General features: G+C 40.4%; 1 protein-coding gene across 1 annotated transcript in view; it reads left to right on the forward strand.

Moving 5' to 3' along the window:
• LOC111870251 (elongation of very long chain fatty acids protein AAEL008004) overlaps positions 1 to 25,816 on the forward strand; it is a 104,854-nt gene that overhangs the window by 11,859 nt on the left and 67,179 nt on the right. Inside the window, exon 2 of the mRNA XM_023862369.2 lies at positions 216 to 382. The gene's annotated coding sequence lies outside the window, so the exon portion shown is untranslated. The remainder of the gene's footprint in view (positions 1 to 215; positions 383 to 25,816) is intronic.

Below are 25,816 nucleotides of genomic sequence, written 5' to 3' on the forward strand. Positions count from 1 at the left end.
CTATCAGTCTTTTGTTTCAGTGTATCATATTTATTCTTTGAGTTCTGATAATACTTTTATATTGATAGATAAAGTGTCTGTAGTCAGAAATTACCATGAAATGTGACTTACTCTACGAAGATCTGGAGGGATCTTCTCCTTATCTAAACATACACATAGAACATGTCTATGTAGACCAGCTGATTAAAGTCTTGTCGCGTGGTACTGTGCTTTAGGGCGTCAGCAGTTACGGATTCACGGACAACACCACGCCAAGTAAACCAATCTGCAACTGGTATAAACCGCAAGTGGTTGCTTAAGAGATCTCTGCAGATAATACGACGGGGATATACTAACTCGACTTTTGAAACCACTTTTCCTCGAACATCATAACACGTACAGGGTGAGTACAAATTATTCTTACAATGTCGGATCAGCTATAAAATAATAAGACAAGATGAGACTTCCAAACATTTGAACACTAAACTGTAACTGCCAAAGTTTACTTTACCATTTAGAGGTGACCTCGATCAGCACTATTGGTAAATCTTTCGACGTCGAGTTGTCATTCTAGTTCAATCCAGAATTTTCTATTTACACAAATAACTTGTCTCATAGAACTGTTTGTATAATACATTTTAGATGATGTTTAGATGATGAATCCACTTGAAATTCTTTCCGATAGGTTCGCTGCGATCGTTTTACAAATTTAATTTTATTAAATTAAAGGAGACGCTTAGCTGAATGTACAAAATTTAACCACAAACTTACATGACACGTTTTGAAAAGTTTATCATGACATGAATGCTTTTATTAAAAAAAATAAGATTATTTTACTCTGTTAATTTTATCGATTTTTGTAGTGTATTGTGAAACAAGCATACACATCACGCTGAGCTTAATTTCAACGCAATATTCAATGGCTCTGCCACTTATGAAAAATCCATTCTCGGGGAATGTCGGACTTGGGTGAACTTGACAAAGAAATTGCTGTGAAAGATCTAGCGAAAAGGAAGTAAACTTTGCACTAGATTATGCCGTTATACGCTTTCATTTTTATTCATTTTAAGATAACTTAAAATCTCAACAAATTCACGAGCTACTCAGAAGATCAACACTATCAACATAAAGCAAGCTCCTTCTATACAAAGCAGTACTCAACCCCATATGGACCTGTAGAATTCGGCTACGGGGACAGCCTCCAATTACAATATCGAAATCCTCCAGCGCTTTCAATCCAAGACTCTCCGATCCATTCTGAATGCACCTTGGTACATAAACAACCACAGAATCCATAATTCATTTATAATTTTTATCTACTGACAGCATAAGAATATACCTGTAGATTGTTTGATAAATTTGTGCCCCATATTATCAGTCCGGGGCGCATTCAGTCAAGAATTGAATTCGAGATGGCTCTTAATGGTGAAAGAAAATGGAAATTATGACCCACTATGTTCGAAATATAAAGAGCTTAATATTATATCAGTCAGTCACAGTGATTTGCATGAAATGTCTTATCATACTGAAACACTGATTTCGCGGGTTTGATTCCCACTCAAGGAATGGATGTCTGCCCGCGTTTATTCTGTGCTTGTGTCATCCTGTGTAGCTAGCGGCCTTACGACAGGGCTGATCCCCAGTACAAGGAGCCCTACCAACTCTCTTTAAGATCTACAAGTCAAGATTTATTCTGATGAGAAATAGATCAGAGGGAGTAATGAGAAATGTAGAAGAAGAAGAAGAAGATTAAAAGATGAACTTGAGAAATAAATTATGATTACGGTAACTGGACTGAACAAGCCCAAGATGGAATCTTGTGTCATGTGACCCTGCTCGTACTATCCTAATTCAAACATGATATGGGCAGTTCCATTGGAGCTTTATTGACCCTATGACATGGTGGCAGTAACAGTTATTTCTTGGAATATTTTTCATAAATTTAAGATATTCTGTCCTTGGACTATCTTCCTCATATTTCATAATTGACTGTGTTATTTATGCTTAACAAGGAACCACGTATAAAACAAAATTTTCTGAATGGTTTAAAGAGTATGAAACTGCGCCTGCTGTTATTTTACTATGTGAAACCTGGTCTCTCGCCGTGAGGGAAGAGAAAGTGAGGAAAATGGTGGATAGCTGTGGTCTACTTTGACCATTCTTCTATTCGTTTAGGGACATATGAAGTTCGACGATGTGGGAAACCGCGCTGAGCTAAAATGTTAATTCTTCCTCACGGACAGATGAACACCGCGCCATGAAAATGCATTTGTAATCTTGGCATTAGATTCGGCGGTCTGCTTCACTTTACCGTCTCTTAACTTCAGGGAAAGAGACCCCTGTGAGGTTCTGTGGGCCCCAGAGCTGATCTAAACGCTGTGGACATAAGAAATATCCCTTACACTTGCCTGGAATGAAATCACGATTCCTCGATCCTTCGGGCCAAAGAGCTAACTCGGGCTCTTGACGAAACGCTACTGAGGAGAATAGTGTTTCTTTGAGGGAATGAAGTAATATGAAGTTGGAGGAACTGTGAATATGGCGCTTCGTTATTTGTGCATAGCAACAAATAGGGGAAGGAGTGTTGACTTGCCTAATACCCTAGTAACGACAGCGCTCCGGTGGTGATACGTCACCGCTAGCGGGGGGAGGGGTGTCATGCATAGCGCAACACGTCACACTGCTCCCTCCTTAAGGCCGTTCGTCCCGAACACCCTAACGGTGCGCCCCCGTTCCTTTTCTTCAAAGGATGGCTTTCTGCGTCTCCTGTTATTTCGGCTACTCCTTGCAGCGACTATTCTCCTTCCGTTACAATATATTGTCGTCGTCGGAGGGGGGGGGGAATGAGATATCCAAGGAATGTGGTACTTCCTGGAGAGATACTAATTAATGCAGAATTGTAATTCGGAAACCTAAAGACCACACGGAAATCATGTGACTTTCTCTAAGTATATATGTGAAACAAACCGCCTGTGTGGTCAAGTGCTCAGAGTTCCTGGCTACAGATCCAGAGGTCCGGGTTCGATTCCCGGCGCTACAAGATTTTTTCTGAGAAGTAGTTGGTCTGGAACGATGTCTAATCAGCATCTTGAGGATAATCGAGGAGCTATTTCAAGGAAATAGCGACTTCGGTCTAAAAAACCAAAATTAACAGCCGTGGGGATTCGTTGCGCTGACAATGCGACACCCTCTATCTGCAAAATTTGACAAGAGGCGGTCGCTCGGTCGGTATATTTCAATTGCGTAATAAAACCACGAAGTTTATATTCATTCATTCATTCATTCATTTATTCATTCATTGATCAGTAATCTGTCAGACGACAGGTCCACAGCCTCTTCCAAAACAGTTCCTCCACTTAATGCCATCTAGAGCTTTCTCCTTAAATAAAAATATCCTCTTCTGTCCCCAAGATCATTGTGGATCTTCTTACGTGAAACAAATAGAGTATAAGGTTTGTATTGAATTAGCTGGTGTTAACGTACGTATAATTGAAGGAATTTCTGAAAGCAGCATAGAGCTTTCTTCTTCTGTACAATGTCTTAATATGTGAACCCTAATAATTTCTCATGAATTTTCCTCCTCCGTGGAGTTAGTTGGAGGGAAACGCAATACCATAGCTCAGGCAGTTACTCGCTGGCTTCCCAACGCGGCAGCCCTGGTTTGACCCCAAGTTTAGGTCATGTTGGATTTGTGATAGACAAAGTGGCACTGGAGAATGTTTTCTCCGAGTACTTTGGGTTCCCCTGTCAAATATAATTCCACTGATTGCTCCACACTTACCATCCATCATCCGGGGCTGGTAAAATAGGCCGAGTAGTGGCCGCAGTACCAAAGTCTCACCCCACCTCCCCAAGAAACTAACTAGTTAGAGGGATGAACTTCGGAAACGGTTGAAGCTAACTTCAGATATTTTTAGCGCTTGTGGGGTGGGATTAAGTCCCTTGTACTGCGGCCACTTCTGGCCTATTGTACCAGCCCCAGATGATAGGTGAGGGCGATTGTGGAGCAATTGGTCGAATGAAGATTGACAGGGGAAACCTAAGTACTCGGAGAAAACCTGCCCCAGCGCCACTTTGTCCACCACAAATCCCACTTGGCCAGACTCGGGATCGAACTCTGGCCGCGGCGATGGGAAGCCAGCGACTAACAGCTTGAGCTATGGCACGGCCAACTTCAGATTAGTTTCATGGGGAATTTGGTGTGGGGGTTACGTCAAGTAACACTTCTAGCATGGCGTGTATAGACCTATACATAAATGTCCCTCATGCAGTGATGTGCCTAGGTCCATTCCTCCTGTGTGGAACTGCTGCTCTGCCTTATATTCACAGGCCTACTATAATATGTAGCCATCTAAATGTACTGACGGACATTTCAGAGGCTCTCCGTCCCAAAATAAGTGGACGTAATGAAGATGTTCATACCGTAAAAGTAATACAAATTGAAGTAAAGGTATCCCTGTAACAGGCCGTGGAGGCCCATAGGGTTGTGGGATGTTGAGGTTCCCACATTTTCTAGACAGTCGGCTCAGAGATGGCGGTAAGTTTGTCAACTCTAAGTGCCGGACTCCCTTTACCCCCAAGAATATTGCAAGAAGATTCCTGCTACTCATTTCTATTAGACGCTGAGTCGACCCCAGGATCATAGTGCGGCTGGAAGAATTAGGTTAATTGAAAAAATCCAATCACCTCATTGGGATTCAATCCCGCGTCCTTCCGGCTTGTAGCATAGTGGCTCAACCAACTACTCTACCGCGTTAAAGTAATATAAATTCAAGTACTTAAAATGTAAAAAATCTTAAGCTTCTTTATATGAAATCTCGCCTTTCCACAGTTAACGATATAAGAGATGTATCGAACCTATCGCTATAGCCGAGTTGCCTGTGTAAGAAAATAACACAATCCCCTGACAAACATCTACAATTTTCAAATTATAACTTTTTTTTTGTGTACACTTACTTAGGAAATACAATTACATTATTTGACTTTCATGAAAGTAATTGTCCCCATGGAGTTGAGTCCAATTTAAGAAGCCGCCAGTTGCGCAGTTACTCAAAAATTTCGAAAAATTGTTGATCACCATGTCCGCACGAATCCTCCAATGATTCCTGTCCTGAGCGAGAGGAAGCCAGTTCGTACCAGCGCATCCTGTTCCTCTAAGGCCCATTTTAGCCTAATTGCCTTATCTAGAAAACATGAAATTAATGAGAACTTATGAGATTACTTTGCTCTCTGTGCATCCCCACTAATTTTTGTTTTCTTTGCGGTCCGTGTCCTATCAAAGTAAAGTTAGTGATTAGTTCTTTTCAAGACTGTTTCTAACATTATTCTCCTACTTATGCCTAGGTCTTTCTAGTAGTCTGTTTCCTTCTTGCTTTCGCGCCACAATCTTATATGCATGCTACATGACCTGCCCATTGACCATTCTACTTATATTAGGAGACGAGCATACGATGGGGTACCCAAAAGAAACCGAACTATTTTTTTTGTGGGCAGAGCTTTTGTAGTACTGCGTTTTGCCGCTATGAGCCCATAGAGCTAACATTCCTGAGTCGATAAGCCGACTACCGTTGCTTCAGAAGGTAAGGACTAGTTTCGGCAGAGTTTATAGTGACAACTGTTTTGTGTGATCGTCGTTTTTGCAATGGCTTATTTTCGTGAACAGCGTGCGGCGGTGAAATTCTGCTTTTTGCTCGGGAAAAGTGGAACAGAAACTCTTGAAATGTTAAAAACGGCGTACAAGGACGATGCTATGGGGAAAACTCCAGTGTTTGAGNGACCAAAAATGGTATGACCCCTGTTCCTCACCCTCCATACTCACCCGACCTTGCCCCGTGCGACTTTTTTTTTTGTTTCCTCGAATGAAAAGAGTCATGAAAGGAAAAAAACGACGACGGCGCTGTCAAGCATCTCAAAAGATGAATTTAGACAATGTTTTGAAAAATGGAATAAAAGACTAGACAAGTGTATTAGTGTAAGTGGAGAGTATTTTGAAGGGGATTGAAGGTTTATGCTTAAAAGTTGAATAAATAAGTTTAAAAAAAATAAGTTCGGTTTCTTTTGGGTACCCCCTCGTAAATCATGAAGTTCCTCATAATGCAACCTCCTACAGCACAAGGGTTCGCAGGGTCTGTGAAGCCCAAGGGTTATTAGAGTCGATTTATTGCTCGCCTCTCCGGTGTGGTACGGTTATGTTTGTAATAGGAACCTAGACCATAAGCGACCCTTTTCAAGAAAAACGGGAACATTTCTTAATTTTTTAATCTTCCGCCTGTCCTGGACTACTGCAGGGCCAGTTCGTTATAAAACAACATTGGTCAGTTAGATGCCTTGCACAGGAGACCGGAGTAGCGAGTGTAATACATCTCTCTTTCCTCCTGCTCCCATTTTGGGGCATGGGGCTGATTTCTCAGTTTCATGAACATTTTACAGATGGTAGGACTACTCGGACGGGAGATCAGCTTGTTGTAAGGCCTCTACCTAAACACAGGACAACATAAACACAGAATAAACGCATACACACACCAAACATCCATGCCTTGTGCGGTATTCGAAAACTACGATCCCGCTTTCTGAAAGAGCGAAGACAATACACGTCTTAGATCTCTCGTCTAACGTGACCGGCTCAATAAATGTAATAACTGATTATCGTAGGTTGTGTGTTGCGTGTTGTGCATGTTATCATTGGTGGTAGTTAAGAACAGGACCAGGAGATGACAATAATAACCAGCACTGAGCTGTACCTTTCCCTCAACCGGTACTGCCTTTCGATTCATACAGGAGTGTGTTACATATCATGCGTAATCAGTGAAATGAAGATCGCAGAATGCCACTCAGAAACCTGAACTATAACTAGTGGACTAATGAAAGTGTCACATGAAAATGTAGTAGCTGAAGATGAGAATTGTCTTATTTTCGCTTTGAATTTTCAAAGAATATTTTATTAACAAGGACGGTTGCAGTTTGCAGGAACGTACATACAATCCCTGTTTCTGACGTACAAGAAACTATTGCATCATCGCTTGTAGATGAGACTGAACTGACCCACCTCAAGCACTCAAATTGTCCTGAGGGTACTTACAATAATGTGTAATCTGACGCAGATAGGAAAGAGAAACAGAGTGTTTCATAACCCGAATACCTCTCACGTGCTGTCGACATTAATGGGTTTTCAAAACGAAACGTAAGTAGTAACATGGCAGCTTGACCTAGAATTAAAAGTATGTGCTTCCTAAATAGTAGACTATGTGGTAAAGACATATAGAGTGTTCGTAAATGACTGATATGATTTAATTTATTGTACCAAGGTAAGCATTACAGCTATACAGTTGTAACTAGTGCCATTTGAATGACAAACTCTGAAAGCTTTACATACTCTAAAATATGTTCAACGTGAGCTCCTTTCGTGAATCGACAAATATCCAGGCTGTAATACAGCTCATCCCATACGCTTTCTAACAAATTCCTGTCAATTGTCTTGATCGCTGCGGTAATTCTCAACTCCAGTCGTAGAGATGGCACAAATATTTGTTCCTTTACATAACCCCACAGAGAGCAGTCACACGGGGTGAGATCCGGAGAGCCAGGAGGCCACTTCATCTGCAGCTCCAGCGTGGCACTGTAAGGTTCCATGCGCACCCGTCTGCGCAGAACTTGCCACACAGTCGTTTTCGGGCATCTGTAACTCACGGATTCCCTTCCGCATAGATTTCCTTGCACCTCGATCGAAAGTGGCCACATCACTCACACGAGGACGGCCAATGCTTTTCTTCTTACAAATGCATCTCTGGTTTTCAGAATTGTCAGACCACCTCCGTATCGATACTCGAGGAGGTCGATCCGTACGAAGCAGTTTTCTGAAGGCCCGCCGAACACTTGTTTCCTCGTACTCAATCACGCAAAAGCTCTCATTTCTTAAAATTGCGGAACCTAGCGGTAAAGATAGGTAACATGGAGATATACTGCCAATTTTGAAAACTGTGAGAATTTGATTTTCCGTTGATACCGGTATGTGTGGTATGCTTTGTATTTTCCTCGTACTTTATCCACGAAATCGTATCAAACATTTACGGACACATTGCACAGACCACAAATTACGTCAGAAAATTCAACTGTTGTCATAGAACCGTGTTTTACTGTCAGAGGTACACGTTTCCTGAATGTTAGCTGCCATAGCAACAAAAAAAAAAACATCAAATAGCATCAAAAATTGCAGCTGTTGACACGACGTATTCAAATTACATGGAAAGATATGAGTCTCATAAGTCTTGGCGGTAATAATAAATGACAAAAGGACCAAAAAATAACTTTAACAAATGCAACTGTTGACACTGCAGAGTGATCTATATTTGTAAGTACGATTTTTTTAAATATCAGTAGCGATAGTGAAGGATTTGCAGACAGAAAATAACTTCGAAAGAAGGAAGAGTTGACAAGGCACCGTGACAATTAAAATTAAGAATTTTATAATCGGTAGCTGAGGTAGTATTGGATTTACAAACAACAAAATAGTCAGAAATTTTGAAAATCCAGACTGACCTGTGACCTTCAACGAGAGGTATGAGTTTCTTAAACTGGGACGGTAAAGCACAACACAGTGAATGGTTTATAGTCCATAAAGAATATCAAAAAAACGCAACCCTGACGTAATAATGTAGAGCGCATTTACGAATTCCTACAAGTGAAAGCGAAGGATCAGCAGCTAAGGAGAACTTCCAGAATTGGAAATGTTGACAGTACAGCATGATCTAAATATAGATGCATGAGTTTCCCAATTCGTAGTCACGGCAATATAGGAATTTCAGGCCAGATATAACTTCACCAGACACAGATGTTGACATAAGAGTGTGACCTACGTTTAGAAATAGGAGATCTCTAAATGGTATCAACAATATCAATGAACATACTCACTACAGAGTGGCAAATATTTCAAGGTATGAATTTCGTAAGTCCTAGTATCGATACGAGAAGATTTATAGAACTCAGTTGATGTGCAATTGTTGCTATAAGAACTTGTTCTACTTTTCAAAACAGTAGTGTCATATAAATAATGGTTATGGTAGCAAATGGTTTACAGGCACAAACAATCGTAAGAATTGCAGGCACTGACAATGCAGCATGGCATAAATTTAGAAGTACTTACTTACTTACTTTTAGAGCTCAGCCCTTCTTGAGGAGGAGCCAAATCTGCAGCTACTCAAGAATTTCCCAGCATTTTATGGAACCCGAAGGCTCATTACCGTGTTCACAAGAACTCTCCATTTGTCCCTATCCTGAACCAGCTCAATCCAATCCATATCATCCCGTCTCTAAGATGCATTTTAATATTGTCCACCCAACTAGATCTTGGTCTTCCCAGTGGTCTCTTTCCTTCTGGCTTTCCCACCAATATCCTATATGCATTCCTCGTCTCCTCCATTCGTGCTACATACCCTGCCCATCTCTTTCTCCTTGACTTGATCATTCTAATTATACTTGGAGAAGAGTACAAGTTATGAAGCCCCTCATTATGCATTTTTCTCCAACCTCCTGTCATTTCATCTGTCTTCGGTCCAAATATTCTCCTCAACACCCTGTTCTCAAACACCCTCAGTCTATGTTCCTCGCTAAATGTCAGAGACAAAGTTTCACATCCACACAGAACCGCATGCAAAATAATTTAGAAGTACTAGTTTTCTAAATCGAGTGTAAAAATTTACGGGCAAAAATCAGACCCAATAAATGCAATTGTCAACATACGTGTAATAACACGACCTACATGTAGAAGTTTGCGTTCATTACGCAACAATAAAAGACGATAACCACATCATTGCAGCCACAAGAAGGCAGCAATATACATGTAACATGAACTAACTTTAGAAAGACCTGTTTCCTATATCGTTACAGCGGTAACATCACCCCATTTAGCTTGAAAAACGCAACCGTTTACATGACAGAACGACCTACATTCAGAAGTACGACTTTGTAATTCGTTGATCCGAAAGTAAAGGATACACATAGCAGAAATATTTCAACAAAACGACTGTTTCAATACCAGCGTGATCTACTTTCAGAAGTACGAGTTTTATAACTTGTACGGTAGCAAAAGTTGATTTTTAGCCCTTAAGTAACTTCAACGCCGACCACTGTGGTCTCGCGGTCTAAATCACGATCTGTCTTCGCTCGATCTAACTCTGAGATTGTGCGTTCGAATCCAACTCAAGACAATGGATATCTATGTGTGAGTTTATTCTGTGTTTGTGTTATTGTGTGTGTAGGTAACGGCCTTCCGACGTGCTAATCTCTCGTTCAAAGGGCCTATGTAAAAAAGATTATGAAACTGAAGAAGAGGCCAGGGCCCAATAAAATGCTGAAGAGCCATTGATGAATGGTGAAGTAAATTCAACGAATGCAAAAGTGATTGTTTTAATGTTGTATGGGAGATAACTTATACTAACGCAGCATTTTGTTCGCGACTCATAACAATTATTTCATAGTTTCCGCTTGTGTTGATATATCTTTCTGAGGATGGTCTCTCAGACCGATACATGTCAAGGATAAAAGATTAAAAAAGAGAGGCAAACATTTATTAATCACGATGGACGGAGCTGATAACATTTTATAATGACCTCGATTCACTATTGCCATCTTCGGAAGTTTGAAGACTCTGTTGGCTTATATTGTGGTGACGAGGTATTCGCATGTTCACTGATTATACGTGTACTTCTAGATCAGCCACCCAACTACGTACTAGCTGCCACTTAGCGCATGTGATTTTCCTGGATTCATGCTTCTACCCAACATATTAACATGATAGCATTGACAGGAGATTGATTGGCCTGCCTTCAATTTCAGTTTCTCCTACGTTCTAGGACTTTCCCAGTTGCGTATTCTAAATCTTATGACGCTCTACTATTTTATCCCGTGATGGGACAGGTTGGCAGATGACCGGTCCCCTTGGGAGTCAGTGCGGGGTGTCTGAGGGCTGCATCTCAAGGTTAACTAGTATATTTATTGATTTCACTAGTTGCACACAGTTAATACAGAGATAACCTGTTGGTAAGAAATTTGTTGTCTGCCTAAGCAAGGGCAGTGGCTGACTTCTAATATGAGACAGATCTGCTCCAAATTGTGGACGCAGGCTGCTACGATACCAAAAAGCGCTTGATAACACCCGGGGTGGAGTATATATGCTGTACGGTTAGGGCGTTTCCCTTCTGGAAGCTTCTTTAATCTTCACTCAATACATTACCGTAAGAAGCTTCCAAAACATTCTACATGAGTGGATTCTCGACTTCGAAAAATGTTGACAGAATTTATGGGGCAGGAGGGTCCATAGCTGACTCTGCCTTCAGTTAAGACAAGCCAATTTTGGGTGATAATATCGCAGAAAGACCAAGTTACAATCATGTAATATTTCCTGTTGGTACAGACTTTTCTTTTGATTATACATCAATAAGGATTCCTTTAATATGTACATGCATATATGTCACCTTACATAATAATTCACCTATACAACATATCAATCACTTTATGCAATTTACCATATACCAATATGACCATATGCATCTTCTCATTTCAAACCACTGTAAATAGGAAACATCAATCAAATGTTTAACCTATGCGAACTTCTCTAAAGATTCCGTGCAAATCATCGTAATGAATTACTTTCATTGTTATTAGATCGCAACAGCCTTGCGATCTTGTGCGTATTCTGTGTTCAGGCTGTCTGAAAATGTGGTCGTAATTTCTAATCCCGATTAGGGAAAAATGTACTTATATACATGTATGTATGTATGCATGTATATATGTGTGTGACTGTAGACGGGGTTTGGATTGGAGATTGGATTTGTTGACCACTTACAGATCGTAACTACAAATAACTATAACATTATCACTAATCTCGGCACTTTACAAATCACTACAACAAGCAATAAGCCTTAGCAGTCTGCTTCAAATAATCGTTTCCTTGCAACGGATCTTAACAATGGAGATTCTTCAACTTCTGTACTCACGTCTTTGCTGTCCGGCGAATGTCCCATAACTGTGCTCTTCCTCCAATTGACTGACTCGCAGGCTGGCGGCCATTTCACACCGACCTCCTGCTCTTCTCTTCACATGCTGATTTACAACTGGCTGCTGTTCAGCGTCAGAGCCACTTCATGACGGGCGGATTACCGCCAGTCAGTTCCTCTTGGCGCCAAGCCCTTTGAGACCCACGTCTAGTAACTCTATTTTCCAACTGAACACTTGCCGTTATCATTCCTATGTAACATTCTTTTTGACCAGAGAGTGGGTCTGTCATTTACAATTGTTGCTGGTCCTCGCCAGCACAGTCATGCTGAGGTTCGAGTCCCTCGGGACTCATGACCACATTTTACTGTGGCAGATTCGAGACTCCCCCAACCTGGAGGGCCAGGTTCCCGTATTTATATCCCCCAGGAACAGGGTGGCGCGGTTATGCCGCCAGGTATTGGGTTCCTTTACGTCGCCTCCTACGTCTCGCAGGGCTACGGTGGAGGCATTTGACCCCACTGGTGTCCTCGTTATGTAATTCCTAAACACAGACCGCGTAGAGCAGTGGTTCTCAACCGCCGGGCCGCTTCCCAGTACCGGGCCCTGTCATTAATTGTACTGCGCCCTTCTCTTATAAACAAATAATTTACCGGGCCGCGGTCTCACAAAGGTTGAGAACCACTGGCGTAGAGAACATCGCTTATAACTTTTGGTGCACGTGAACTCGTTCCCGTAGGAACCCGTTTGTTCCGCCGTCGGTACCTAGCAACGGGCCTGCACATTACAGTACCTTCTGTGTAAGTAACGGTAGTGCGTTGGGCTGATTACTCGTATCTCTTCAAGAATCCCTACCAAAGTTCTGAAAATCCAGAAATGGAGAGATCTTGGACCTCAATTATATATTGTTCAACACTAGAAATTTCAGATCCCCGTAAATAATTGTACAACTTTCTTATTGAACTCATATTTTATTATTTTAAAAATGGAAGCAGGCGTATAATATCACTTTGTTGTTTGTCGGAAGGTCCTCGGTTTGAGTTATGGTCGGGAATTAGACTATTTTGACTGAAGTTTTTCGTAGCTTTCCTTAATAGTTCCAGGCAAAGTCCAAAACAGTATCTTGATTAGGCCACGAAGGTGTTTTTTTTTCCGAATCCTTTAAAATATTTCATTCATCTGTGATACTACCATTCACGCCATACGTGTATATTCTAGCAACTAGCAGTGTAGTCAAGGAACATAATTTATTAAGACCGTCACAACACAACTATATCGAGGTCAGTGCCTGGTTTTGGCTCTACTACATGTTTCGGCTATTACTAGCCATCATCAGGCAAATACATGGCTAACATATATACACCACTGAACTGCAGTGTTAATGAAATTGGATACTATAATATTAATTATACTAAAATAGTTGACGTAAAAATAAAATAAATTAGATTATATAATATATATATATCTTCAGTACCAAAATCAATTGTTGATTATAACAAAATTTAATATTATTACATTCATGTCATTTTCAGATTAACATTAATATTACTACATCTGCATCACGAGCCTCCAGTAACAGTTTTTATACACAAAATATAGAATACTCTAACTTGTCCATGGTAAAGAACCAAAATCACAAAAACCAAAGACGGACTCGATGGTGTAAAGCATCAATCGAAGAATTTTATTCTTGTTTTATACTATAACTTTTGTTTTATATAAACTAATTTATTGCATTTTTACATCAAGTAATTTAATATAATTAACATTATTGTATCAAATTTTATTAATACTGCAGTTCAGTAGTGTATATATATTAACCATGTATTTGCCTGATGAGGGCTATTAATGGCCGAAACATGCAGCAGAGCCAAAACCAGGCACTGACCTTTATATAGTTGTGTTGTGACGGTCCTAATAAAGAAGCGAAACACGTGTACTTAAAAATGAAGCCACTGCTCTGATGACTTTTCTCATGCATCGAGATTATGCTAGTGCTCGCGATCGGAGAAGCCGGGTTCCGAGCACACGCCATTTATGTTCACAGACGAGTTTCCTTTTTTGTCGCCATGAATTTTGTCTGGATCTGACGATAGCTTAACAGAACAGTTAACAAGTGAAAGGAAACGATGTGTGAAACAAATAAACTGCATTTTTCGTTTTTCATTTCGCTTTCACGGTTCTTTCTCAACATCTTTATCCCCATAATTCCTACATCTTCATTTTCCTTATTTTATTGCATTTACCTTTAGTACTTGGTCTCTCCGTTTCCTTCTATTTCGCCATTTTGCTGTAATAATCTTCTTCCTTCTCTAGTCTCTTTGTCATATTTGTCGTTGTTATGTAGTTTTTATGGTAATAAATTTCATCGTTATTATGTTTTGAAATTAATATAAAATCCTCTGGGACTTGAAAGAAATGTTAAGGAAGATGTGAGAAAAACAGTCATTAAGATTTCTTCAGTTTCAAAGTTGTCACTTATAAATAATTCTTTGTAAATAATTTTAATATTATCTCAGATGAGTTGCCTAAATTATTTAGCAGTACCTGAAGGGTACAAAATACGTAGAATCTCGCTGTGTAATGTTCTACTAGGGCAGATGTGGCATGTCATAGTCTTGAATGCCAAAATTTAAAAAAAAAATATTTTGTTTAAAGCGACTTTAATTAAGGGAGTAACATAGACTGAGGGTGTTTGAGAACAGGGTGTTGAGGAGAATATTTGGACCGAAGAGAGATGAAGTAACAGGAGGTTGGAGAAACTGCATAATAAGGGGCTTCATAACTTGTACTCATCTTCAAGTGTAATTAGAATGATCAAGTCAAGGAGAAAGTGATGGGCAGGGTATGTAGCACGAATGGAGGAGACGAGGAATGCATATAGGATATTGGTGGGAAAGCCAGAAGGAAAGAGACCATTAGGAAGATCAAGATCTAGTTGGGTGGACAATATTAAAATGATTCTTAGAGAGGGAATGATATGGATTGGATTGAGCTGGTTCAAGATATGGACCCATAGAGAGCTCTTGTGAACACGGTAATGAACTTTCGGGTTCCATAAAATGCTGGGAAATTCTTGAGTAGCTGCAGATTTGGCTTCTCCCAAAGAAGGGCTCGCTCCATAAGTAAGTAAGTAAAACAACTTTCACCTGTTGACCAAATACTTTCAATAAACAGAGACCCTGATATATAGGTTCCTTAATAAAAGCATGGAAGGAGAAATCTATAATTATTATTTCTCAATGACGTGCCAACCACAGACCTCTCGATGTGATTATGATGTTCATTCTTGCGGTTCTCCATTGCTACCGAAGGTTCGACCCGCTGTCCAGTACCAAAATACATAGCGCAACTATTCTACGTGGTGCGTTACGTATATAATGCCTCCTATTTATTTTGTATTAATATGTAACGTCTGAGCTGGATGTTGGTGGTGTTGTAGTAAAGGTTGAACCTTTATTTATATATATATATTTATTTATATATTTATAATATATATATTTGTCAATATAACAAAACATAACCTACATATACGAGGATTTCTCATAATCGATGATGTAACATGTCCATACAGAAAATCTCAAATGCATATTGAAGAAAATATAACCTCATTCAGTATGTACGCACAATGAAACTAGATCCGTACATAAGCTCTAACATAGTGCAATTTCTAGTTAAAAATAGGAGTCTACGTTTTTATACTACACATGTACCGAGACGCTCAATATTCAATGCGACTCACGGACAAATGGGGTAGCGTACTTCTCAGAAGTGTTTATCATCACGACAATACACAGCGCCTTTTGTGGTGTACTCAAGATTATAAGATACAGCATACAGCAAGGATCAGTTGTGATCAAATGATCTTGCTGTACACACCACGAATACTAAGACATGCTCTTATCTCCGTCTTATTGGTCGAGCTGGTACGGCTGCACGAGAAAACGCGCTACGTTTTCGTAGTCTACGTCATCCAGACGGTAATGTGTTTCGAAGATTGTACCGGCGTATCGTGTTAGAGGAAATGCAAGACCAGTGAATGTAGGCCTTCCACGAACTGGATGAATACTTGCCGAAAAAAAAAACTACGTGGCTTTAGTCTGCAAGCGAACTATACCGACCGAGTGACCGTCGCTTGTCGGCGAAGTTAATGCCAACTTTACCGGATAGAGGTCAGCGCAACGAATCCCCATGGCCGTTAATTTCGGTTTTCTAGACCGGAACACCTGCTGAAGAAGATGGAATAATTATGAATATGATAATCTTACTCGATATCGCGTTAGAATTGGCATTATCCCAACCACAGTTCCTCGAAGCACTTCATGACGTTGAATCGCATGCATACAATTACTAGCAGAGGTCACATATGCTTCCACGCGTGAAAGTGTGTACAGTGTTCACCGTTGCCGTCACTAGGCCACATGCTATCCGCAAACGTGTGTAATGAGACCGATCCATCGCCAGATTTTCGGATACAATTGAAGGGACATTGCCCTGAGCATCTGAGAGACTGACTGCTCAGCGTTATCTTGATCCTCTGGAGACTTTTCTACTGAAGTTTCTGGGAGACCCGCCTCTGGTTGTGAGGTGAAGTCTGTGGCTTCAGCACTATGCGGCAGACATCCGACAGTAGTTGAACGTGACATAACGAGGAAAGTGGAGCAGACTTCGAGAGGACACTTGAAGGAGAACCTTTATGCAACCTGTCCCAGGTCTATCGAAAAAAAGGTACGACAACTGTCCATGTTAAGACGTGTTCGAGTAAATACATGGGGCACACGCACACAGTACCATCTGCCGTTAAATGGGTGCGAGACCGCCTCGACAAATACGAAGCGCACTTGGTTTCACGATTTCATAGCTTGCACCGTTTAAGGGTGACGTGTGTCGTGCGCTATTTTCGATTTCTTTAAAGAAAGAATCATATTGTGCTGAATATTTTCACTGGGTATACGAGAAAGTACTTTGGCATATAGACCCGTTGCTTAGCGGTGACTCTGTAAACAACTGCCGTTGCTAGGTAACGCCTGTAACATACACAAATGACAGTTATATAATCGTGCGAATATCTATCTTGAGATGTGGACGGATGGGCTAGTTTCAGCACTTTTATTAAAATATTGTGGTTTTTCGAATGTCATCTGTCTGTGTATGTACGGATGGATACATATGTAAATGGGCGGATGTGCCACTCGACAGCACCTGAATGGTTGCGCCAGCTTTATCCGGTATTCGGTAGAAGTAATTGCTAATTTTCAATAAAGTGGTTTAAGGAAATATTATTTGATTTCATAAATCTGATGGGTTTCTTCCTTGTGAAATTCTATCATAAGTCTATGCAAAGTAAATATAAGTGCTTTATATTAAAAAAAATTTGAGCCTTTCAAATGGGTCCCAAGTAACAATGGCGATATTTTGAAGACCACTCCGAATATTTCTGTTAAATTTAAGAAATTTATGGACACCATTGTCCAGAACAAAATTGCTTAGGTCATGCGCTCAATAAGGTAGCGATACGGAAAATAGTGATCGATGAGTGAAATGACAGTTTAATCGAAATCGGAGTGGACAGTATTTCAGATTTTGTACATGCTTTTAACAAAATTTTTACTTTATAATAGGAGAAGACTGAGGTCGCTTGGGCTTATATGAAATAAGTAAACAACAATTGTTAAGCAACGCATACTTGTCGTGACGTGTATACTCAGCTATAAACAAAATACTTCCCTTTCTCAAGGTAATGTAGTCAAGGTCATCCAATATCAGAGAACATAAGCAGAGTCATTGCTCCGGTTTCACTTTCTCTTGTACGTAGTATTGTAATGATGGCGAAATCCATCTCGGGAAATCGACGAGATCTCATATATTACATCCGCCTGATTCAGAAAAAAAAATGCGTTTTGGTTTGCCGTCTGCTTGTCTTTATATGCCTCCGTCTCTACGTCTTGCAGGCGTCTCACCTTAAGCAGAGAATTTGTTTGTATTCGGCAGTTGCAAGTTTATTTAACGCAGATTGGTCACGGGTCAACATGAGCAACCTAGCTCCAAAAACGGGCGACAAGACAAACCGCGCGTTTTCCGAAAACGAAGCTTGCGACTTGTAACAAGTTTCAGTAAGTTATGTAGGCCATCTCTCTAAACAGAAATGCATAGTTGTATTTCCATTTCATGGGAAACAACGGTAAGTGATCTAGGAGTAGGGAAGGGAAATGTCGGTTATGTGGAAACTGATTTTACTGGTCGAACGGATTTCATTTTTATTCTGTTTTTAGTAACAGATAATTATCAAGGAGACAATAATGGACTACGTTCCCCAGATAACGTAGTTATTGCTAAATATACCTTTGGGTTCCACATCCTTAAATAAAATTGTGAGGGGGGTAAATGTGCTCCCTTCTAGCATCCCAAAGACGAAGAGTAAATTTTATAGAAAGTGGTTTGAAGGTTTTTAAGTTTCAATCGCATCTATAGGCAATAGATCCATATAAATTTATATAGATCATATCTTCCAAAACATAACGAGATTCAAAGCAGTCGTAAAATTTTACTTCCCTCAAGGATTTCTATAAAGATTTTGAATACATCTCCACATTTTACCGAACTTTACTTATTCTGAAGAAATAAAAGAAATCTTATGAGATTACTTTGCTCTGTGTGTGTCTGTGTTCCCCCCCCCCCCACACACCAAATCTTGAATGTGGAACCAGCCTTTACGAATCTTGATATTTTTGTGACTGTATGTGCATCCCTTATATTTTCTAGGTAACGGTTCGGTANAAGGGAAAGTAGGTTATTTTTCTTTCAGAATTTTCTTGATAAATTCCATTAACTTGATCTAATTTTTTTATGTTTATTAGAGAAAACTTGGACTCTTTCCGGTCAAAAGTCGACATGGTGAATGCTTCCATAGACAAATGTCGATATACTATCGACAATTTTTTTTGTGTTTCTGCAATCATGTATTTATCACGCATCACTATTTGACACTGTAGAGTATACAAAAACATATACAATGTGAATGTTTCGTCTCCCTCCTTCTGCCATCTGGAAGTCATATTTTGAACTTATTAACGAACGAATGCCATTTTTATATTACGGAGTGTCACGTGTTAGTAGCATGCTTTTTCGTTCAGCTGAAACACTGCCCTCTGGATTGAAGAATCTAGGTATAATTCCTTGTGTGATGCGGATAAAGAATCTAGTAGTGACATGTTAAGTGAAGAACTCGATATTGACTCTGATGATGAGACTAATTTGGAAATAGAAGGAGAAACTGCGAGTGAAGGACCAAGCAAAGAAATGTCGGAAAGTGTTGTTGCATGTTGGTGGGCTGGAAGAGGTGATGACAATGGATGATGATGCATGTGGTGAAATGATGCCACCGAATAAAGAAATCGGGCTATTAGAAAGACAAGAAAGTACACGGGGTGATCAAACATATAGAGAAGTAATTTCGGAAAATAATGTACCACGTAAAAACATTTTAAGAGATGAATCAACAGTTTGGTTCAAGCATAAAATTTTTTTCATAAGTTATAACAAAAAATACAACGAATTGGGGCATCAGATTATTTTTGCATTAGCTGAACGTGACACTAGTTACCTTCACGGTATAATCCCAAATTATGGAAGACTTACAGGTGACGTGTGTAACTTACCATAATCTGAAACCTGTTCATTTCAAGGATAGTTCTTTGCTTGAAGGGCAGACTGTGACTCAGTGTGTCTGGTATTGAAGACTACCATCATTTAACTGACAGATATTATAGCAGCGTTGAGCTGGCTCAAGAATTAAATAGTCGAAAATGTAAATACACTTTTTTTTTAATTTGTCCGTTCTTTGCACCAAATTTTTGGACAAAATAATTCACTTAGTGGCTCGGCAGATATTCAAAATCCTCTGACGACCTGGCTGAGGAAATTTTTCTAAACCCGACTACCGGAAAGGGTTAATGAACTCTCACTTTCTGGATAGTAGATGGCCTTGATCCGTTAAAGTGTCCATGTGAAGGTATCCGTTGTTTGGTCTGGTTGCTTATATTTAACATACAGAGATTTCTCGATCCTAGCACGTGTCGTTCCATTGACCTCCAGAACTGGTTTCTGAACCAGACAAAAATTGTGTGCCCAGGTTCAGAGTGTAGCAGCTCTTTTCTTTGGGAGGGGGGTGGGGTGAGGTTTTGAGTTTGACACGAACCAGTGCATATACAAGAGCGAATTTTGATTTTTTTTCTATCTTCCCCTTTAAAGAGAATAAATATTGTTTATACTAATCCATTGTCATATCTTAATATAAGATATTGAGCGTGATGGATAGACTGGTAGACGAACACAGCGCGTATGAATTATATTCATTCAACTATAAAAACTAAACTCCGTGGCCTGTAGTCCGCAAGCGAATTATACTTACCGAGCGACCGCCGCTTGTCGGCGAAGTTAGTGCCAACTTTTGCACATAGAATATCACGTCACAACAGATCCCCAAGGCCGTTAATCTCGGTTTCTAGACCTGCGCCACTACTTTTCCATTAAAGTAGCACTTCAGTTATCCTCACGAGGCTGAGTGGACCCCGTTTCAGACCAACTACTTCTCAGAATATCTGATATCGCCGGGAATCGAACCCGGGACCTCTGGATCTGTTGCCAGGAACTCTGATCACTAGGTCACAGAGGCGGTGTATATAAAACTATAAATACACTAAAACCCTAAATTCATTGCTACGAGTTCTTACTAGTTAAATCAATAGAACAGATTATATTGCTGCTTTTTCAAGATATTGAACCGAATCTGGAAAGGATATTGCTATCTTTAATAAAAGTAATTCTCACTCCAACTCCGCCAATTAGTAATAGTGCTAGCTGGCTTTTGTGATCACGAGAAAGTTGCCGATGTTTATTTTAGGGCATTATTTACAAAAACATTAATGTCTCATATGGAGGTCACCTCTGTCCACGTGTAACCTATTATCAGCGCCTAAAACGGCAGCTGCGTGCTTCATTCATACTGTCCTTTAAGAGAGCTAAGTTTTCTTTTCCCCCCTTGGCACTACAGCCCCAGTGGACCTAGGCCTACCTCCATGAAATTCTCCGTTTACTTCGGTTTCTCTAGATCTTACGCGTTTGGTAGGACTCCTTGGGCTGGTGGTCAGCTCGTCGCAAGGCCTATAACTGTACACAAACACAGAAAAACACACACACAAAACTAAACATCCATGCCTTAAGTGGGATTCAAACCCACGATCCCGGTTTCCAAGCGTGCGAAGACAGTACATGCCTTAGACCGCTCCGCTACCGTGACCGGCGAGAGCTTAGTTTACTTAGTGTAATAAATGAATCTTAACACGGGAGTTAGATCAAAAACCATGTTCAGAAATTCATGAAAGTCAATATTAGAAGTCTTTGCATGAGGGCTTTTTTAATGTTAGTGGGGTGGGACTAAGTCCCTTGTACTGCGGCTACTTCTGGCCTATTGTACCAGCCCCAGATGATAGATGAGGGTGATTGTGGAGCAATTGGTGGAATGAAGATTTGCAGGGAAAACAGATTTACTCGGAGAAAACCTGCCCCAGCCCCACTTTGTCCACCACAAATCCCACTTGACCAGACCCGGGCTCGTACCCGGGCCGCCGCAGTGGGAAACCAACGATTAACCACCTGAGCTATGGCGTGGCCCATTGCATAAGGTTAATGGGTACTTCTGAATTTTAATGAAAGCGACCGAATTATAAATCTCAATTTAGGCGCAATATTCCGTGTTCTGAGACGGCACACCATACCGTCACACGTGTACTGTGTAGCGGTTTCTGGAGGATAACACCTGGCCGCTCAAAACCAAGGAAGCAACTTGTCTGGCGACCACTTCCGTATGAGCGGAAATAATACTCAAATATGAATAATTTTTCCTCCGTCGAGAAACCCATTTCCAACAATAACTGCACAACACAACTTCCTTTTCACTACTGGGAACACGTGCGGCTGGAACTGTGCCCCGTCGACAAACGCACATGCGCGTACGAGATGTGGGAGTTTCAGAACTGTTATTTTTGGCGCATTCTGTACTTTCATAAATGGGATTTCCCAAGTATCCCGTGTACAGGATCACAAAATTTGTCCAATTTATTTTTCACTAAAAGAATATGATTTGAGGCAGTCTATACAACAATAAGTTGAAAAGACAAACAAGATAGACATTATCATGTTAACAACTGTTTTCGCTATACGTTTCGACCCTTGCGTGGGTCATCCTCAAGCGTACATGAATATCTGATATATTTTATTTGTATTTATGTGTTTTGTTTAACGATGATATCAGTAATTTAGAGAACACTGTACCGAGAAGTAAGATGCTCAATGAACGATGAATCCGAACGATTAGGAAAGAAGCGATCGTGGCCTACTTAAATTTACTGTTCCTAAGGTCGTCTGGAGGAATCGGAAAGAATTACGTGAAACTTCGGGACAGTTGATATCCTGGTCGAGATTCAAAACGGGGACTCCCGAATACAGTTCAGAAGTGTTACCCTTTGACCTATCCAATTTGTTCGGTTACACGATGTGCGTTATTGCTTAGCTGCAATGTGAATCCTCCTCGTTTTGTTCAACACATTTTGTGTTTAACAGAAATTGCATCCGTAAATTTAAAGAAAGTATCCGGAAAGAACGCCCTTGAGACTTGTGTACGCTACGTTATTGAGTATAGCCTTTCCAATTCTGTGTTATTACGTCTGCTGACTGAATTTTCGGTCACATTTTTGTGAATCACAATAATCATCTTTCCGTTACATTTAATTTTTCGTCAATATTTTAGAAGGCTGTAAATTCCAGAATGATATTGACAAAAAGAAACATAAATCGATACTACAAAAAAGATACGCTCGTATGAATGAGTTTAGTACAATAAGAAGAAATATGCTCAAATTCAAAAACAAACATGCACGACACTAAGAGCTTCATTTTTTTCTTCTTTTCGGTTACTGGTACTTCTGCGCTTTTGCTTTTGTGACACTGAATATGAAATAGAGGGCGCCTCTGACGCTATCAATATACTATAGACTGGCAAGCAAAGAAGTTACGCACGGTTTGTCTGCAACATGAAAGTAGTTAAGTGGCCCTTATACACAACGATATATTTCTTTTCTTTGTGGGATATGGTCTTCATGTCGATCAGATGTGCGTTGCAAGGACGAATCAGATGGACACGGATATGGGCTTATAAACCAACCCTCGCTTCTTCCATGTCTTCTCGGGACTTCGAACTTCACATATTGACAGGAGACCACTTCTGTGGCCTGGTGGTCAGAGTTCCTGGCTACAGATCCAGAGGTCCGGGTTCGATTCCCAACGCTACCAGATGTTCTGAGAATTAGTGGATCAGGAACGCGGTCTACTCAGCCTCGTGAAGATAATTGAGGAGACATTTCAAGGAAATAGCGTCTCCGGTCTTGAAAACCGAGATTAACGGCCATGAGGATTCGTTGCGCTGTCCATGCAACACACTCTATCCGCTAAATTTGGCACTAGCTTCGCCGACAAGATGATCGGTATAGTTCGCTTGCGGACAACAGACCACGGAGTTTGTTTTGTTTTTTTGTTTGTTCATATTTACAGGAACAAGTTATTCAATACCGCTGTTTTATTATCGCATTTTATGCTTCTTACTTTCTTTCTTGATATGGCATTATCAGTGCGGCCAACTGCGAGGTGTCAGTGACATCATCCGTCACATCAATAGACAAGTAACATAGAAATTTTCAAGTAACAATCTTGCCAATAATATGTACCAGCATTTTCCGGTACAGAAATATTATTTAAAATTACATCAGTAAATACTCATAATTTTGCATCAAACAACGCTTGTCCAGTGTCGTCAGGTTTAGCAGGAGTCAGAAGCTGTTTAACAGAATGAACTATTATAATCCTTCGTTTTGCAAGAGCCGCCTATTTTGAGGTGGTGCAACTGTCTGGAATCGGTCAGAAAAATATTTCCACTAGATCAAACAAGAACTTGTATTTACCAAAGAGGACAACAGAAACCCGACCTTTGATTATCACCTTCGAAATTTGGAAACTGAATTTATATTCTGGTATGATTATAATGATATTTTTGGAACCTGCAAGTCCAGCTATAGAAATTTGATTCCCGTTACGAAGGCCGCATTCAAGGGGAGAATTATCAACCGAGTAACCTACAAACAGAACCACAATGGGAACTCAATCACATCCTCAAACAAAAGAAAACCACTGTGGCTTTAGTCCGCAAGCGGACAATACCTACCAAGCGACCGCAGCTTGTCGGCGAAGTTAGTGCCGAGTAGCGGCTTCGGTGTAGAAAACCGAAATTAATGGTCATGGGGATTCGTTGCGCTGACCACGTAATACCCTCTATCCGCTAAAGTTGGCAATCACACCCTCAAACAAACAAAACAAACTCCGTGGTTTGAGTCCGCAAACGAACTATACCGATTTAGCGACCGCCGTTTGTCGGCGAAGAAAGTGCCAAATTTAGCAGATAGAAAGTGTTGCGTGGTCAGCGCAACGAACCCACACGGCCGTTAATTTCAGTTTTCTATACCGGATGTAACATCCTCAGGCAATGCAAATCTATTCACTTTAACATAAAGCAGTTTACATTTTTATATGATGATATAACAAGCGGTGTGAGGTACTGTCGTTCTTGTAATGTAGAAACGGAAGAAAATTTAACATTTTACAAAATTTGCATTAGTATAATCCTTATACTTTCAACCGTGTACAAGAAACTTCTTTCCAATCATGAACCAGAATCTTCCGAAATTGTATTTAGCAGCGACGCGTCACTCTGCGAAAATATCGGAGTCTCATGACGTCGGATGTCATAACGAATTTCTCTTTAGCAACTGGTACATTCGAGCAGGACTCCCTCACCTTTGGTTCTGATACAACCGAAGCTCTGAGGCAAATGTCCGAAAATTACGTCATCTCCAGCAACGTTCGCTTAACCCCCCCCCCACAGATTCTGGACACGCTTCTGTTAGTCTTTCTCTAGCGGCCTCCGTAGTCTAGGGGTAACGTTCCCACCTCATGACTCAAGGTACGCGGGTTCAAACCCGACGGAGGTCGTGTAATTTTTAAGGGCGGAAAAATTCAGGGAACAAGACCTCCGGGAATGACTTTAAGCCGTGGGTCCCGTGTCGTAGCTTTACGGCACGTAAAAGAACCTCATGCCTCAAGGAGGTCTCTGGCCCAAATTACCGGGACATTTCCCGCGCAACAGTAGTCTCTAACACCTCTGGTAGATGGGGGAAGCATCTAGATACCGCTCAGCCAGTAGAGGCCGAACTCGCAGGCTGAGTCGGGACTGATGGCAAGCACCAGTATCGGTAGTGTATAGAGACTGGTAGAATATCACAGGGGGACGTACAGTAGACCACTGGTGCCGGTGCATGGGGAAACCCACCCTCTCCAATAATAATAATAATTCAATTCTTTACTATTAATGTGCCGAGTCAACAGCCGCAAGGCCAATTACAGACATAGCACAGTGCAGATGAATGAATTACGTCATAGACAAACTTATTAAAAGTCAAATACAAATTACAGGTAAGTACTTGGAAGAAATAATAATGAATAAAAGTAAAAGTAAACAAACAAATAACTGATAATTATAACAGTAATAATAATTTCATTATCATTAAACTAAGTGTTATTACAATTGAGGAATGAAACATAAATATTTAATTAAGAAATGAATAGTATAGATTTTCAGAGGATAATAATAATATACGTAATTCATTTTGTTTTACTGGACATGCAAATAATAAAAATACTAACAGTTATACTATATTTAAAATTTGTTTGGGTAGAACATTCC

Source organism: Cryptotermes secundus, unplaced genomic scaffold (genome assembly GCF_002891405.2).
Source record: "Cryptotermes secundus unplaced genomic scaffold, Csec_1.0 scaffold75, whole genome shotgun sequence".
In the NCBI taxonomy this organism is placed as follows: Eukaryota; Metazoa; Arthropoda; class Insecta; order Blattodea; family Kalotermitidae; genus Cryptotermes; species Cryptotermes secundus.